The sequence below is a fragment of the Chaetura pelagica genome, unplaced genomic scaffold (genome assembly GCF_000747805.2).
Source record: "Chaetura pelagica isolate M959 unplaced genomic scaffold, ChaPel_1.0 scaffold420, whole genome shotgun sequence".
Classification (NCBI taxonomy): domain Eukaryota; kingdom Metazoa; phylum Chordata; class Aves; order Apodiformes; family Apodidae; genus Chaetura; species Chaetura pelagica.
The window spans coordinates 40,212-43,281 of record NW_009951919.1 but is presented as its reverse complement, the minus strand read 5'-3'; positions in this window follow the sequence as shown (position 1 = coordinate 43,281).

Sequence of the window (3,070 nt, the reverse complement as noted above, 5' to 3'; positions counted from 1 at the left end):
CCTACAGACACCAACACCACCAACACCACCCGCCACCTTTCCCCGTTCAACACGCGAGCCAGCGATGGGCCCGGTGGGGGGTACCCTGCCTTGTGCCCCCGACCTCGGGCAGGGGACATCAGATGTCACGCACAAAAATGTGCCCTGGGCCTTTGAAAACAAAGCGGGGTTTTTTGGGTTTGTTTTGTTTTGTTTTGGGGTAAAATCCCTTCAAAATGTAAAGAGGTTTATTAAAAAAAAAAAAAAGAGAGAAAAGAGAAAGGGGGAGGGCGGGCAGGGAGGGATCTGACCGCTAAGCTGCGTTTCCTATTAATGCTGGACATGCTTATCCCAGAGCAAACACTGCTCTCCAGGTGGCCGCAGGCTGCCAGTCCATCGCCCCGGCAAGCAGACAGGGGTGTCTGCCACCCCATGGTGCTCAGCCCAAAGTGTGGGTGATGCAGCTCACCATAGGGGTGCCTGGGGACAGCAGATCCTCTCATCCCGGCTGTGCCCCAGGCAGCGAGCAGAAAGCCGATCCCCAAAACCCTGGCATGGCAATCCCCAGGGCTGGCTGTGCCAGGCACCCAAGGGGGTCTCAAACCAGAGCCACTCCCTTTGCTTGAACCACTGAATAAGTGGTCCGTGGTGGCAGGAGCCTCTCACTCAGTGCTGTGCACTGTACCTGCCCCATCACTGGGCTTGGGGGCAGCAGGATGGCCACAGAAATAACCCCCTGCCTCCCTTCACATGCTGCTCGGTGACCTGTTAGCAAACAACGCTCAGGGGTGGAGGGGAAGAAAGAAAAAGTACGATCTGTGCAGGTTGAGACTGTGGGATTCCTGCAGATGCATCCTGTCCGTGGCCCTCCATAAGTACAACAGGAAAAGGAACCCCTGCTCCCTCTGAAATCTCCGCGGCACGGGGCTGGGGACGCTCCTGCTGCTGGCTGCCAGCACCAGGCCAGCCCTCATGGCCATCCAGCCTCCTCACCAACTCTGGACTGCCAGAAGCTTTGGGGACTTCCCACATCAGGCACTGGCTCACACTGGTCACCCACTGCTCACCCCAACACCCCACACTGGGGCTGACATCTTGGGATGTCAATGCCCACAGCCACCTGTGGCATCCAGGACAGGCAAGGGGATGCATTCTTGGCCTGCAAAAACATCTTTGAAGCCATCAGCTTTCCTCCTGCAAAATTCTCCATCTCTCTCCATGCTTGTCAGATAGATCCACCCCATTGCTGCCCTTGCCCTTTCCCTCCCTGAGGGACCACGTGCCTTGCTATGGTTCTCCCCTGTGTCTCACCCTCCTCAGTACTGAACTTGGTGCTGGGTTTGGCCACAAAATCTCCACCAACTGATGCACAGATGGTTTGTGTCTCCGTCAAATCCCAGAGCGTGAGGGAGATGTCTCCAGAGCATGGAGAGTCTCCTCTCCTCCAAGTCCCTCCTTCCCCACCTCCAACCCCAGCGATGCTTTATCTCCTCAGCCCTCCGAGCAGCCCCTGCTCTCTCGTGCACTCCAAATCGCGCCCTTGCTCAGGGAGAGCATTAATGTAATTAAAAAGGCATGTGGCAGCCCCGGCGAGCTTTGTTTTTTCAAGATGGTTTCCAAGCAAGTTGGCAGCGGGATATTAAAATAAACAGAGGGGGATTGATGGGATGCGGGGAGAGGAAGCAGGATCCCACAGCCACTCACACCTTGTCTATTTTCAAAGAAGTGTGTTTCCCAGCGGTTTTCCTAGCCTTGATCTCACAGCATGTGGCTCTGAAAGGGGCCAGGCTGCACTGAGGGTCTTCTCCTGAACGCCAGAAGTCCCTTCATTTTCTCCGCTCCTCTCCACCTCTTTCTGCACCCTGAAATCACTGCTGCTTTCAGCAGGGCTGGGCTGCTGTGGGTGTCCTGCATCCCAAGGCTCTCCATACCTGGTGGGGAAGCCACCATCAGCCTAGAAAGCACTACCCACCTCGGGGTGAATGGCAAAGACTGAGCAGACTGCAGGTTCAGTCTTGTGCCTGACCTTGAGCACACTGGGAAAGCCACACCAAGGGCCTGGTTTTCCCTCGTGATGGCTGCAGATGGCTAAGTCACTGCAGAACAACATGTGTGCCAAAGCCAGCACTGCCACCACGAGCGACAGCTTTGGAAAGCCATGCAAGGGCTGCCCGTGTGTGAAGGTGGAGGTGCAGGCGTGGTACAGCTTGGTATGGCACGACATGGCTCCTGCTCTCCATCTGCTTCCACTTGCAGGAAGCCCTGCACCGGATCCTGCCTCCGAGCCCCCCACACCACCTCAGCCCCTCTCTGCTTCCCCTTCCCTCCCTGCTGAGTCTGCCCCGCTGACTGATTAACAGGGCGCCTTTCCGGAGAGGGATTTTGTTCACACTCTGTCCTTCTCGCTGACTTCCTTCCCCGGGGCTGGACTGGATCACTCTGGCCACAGCCACCACATGTCCCCAGCTAACCGGCACAGCTCACGCTCCTGCCACTAAACTTACTGCTTCGGGGTTTTGTGACCAGAGCTGCAAAACAACTTGCACAGAGCAAAGCTGGTCCAGGTGAGGCTGTGTGCTCCTGCTTGTCTCCCTGCACACCCAGCCCAGTTCAGCCTGCCCACTCCCTTGCTGTATTGAGGCAAAAGACAGGCTGGAAGGGAAAAAAAAGGGTCCTTTCCCCCCGTAAAGCCACCCTGGCTCTGCTACCAGCCCCCAAAATACTTCGCTGTATTCAGGCAAAAACTGCCAGTCAATGAGCATCCTGACAGAGCAAGGCAGGAACTTGAGATCCAGACACTTTCTACGAAAGGGATTTCTGGCAGACTCACATCAATAACTGAATCCCCAGAGCAAGACTCCAGGATGGAGCCACTGAATTTACCCATATCCCAAGTCAGTAAAGCAAAACACCACGAATGAGCCTCTTTTGCCTTGCTGTGCTCAGGCAGCTGCTCTGGCCTGTCCCTGGCTGGGGTTCAACAGCACTCTGTGCTCAGTTCCCAGTGGTATCAGACACTCTCATCTTGTGCCTCATCTTGGAAAGCACCTCCTGTTTCCCTTGAGTTTTATTGCAGCCCGAAGCCTTGTCT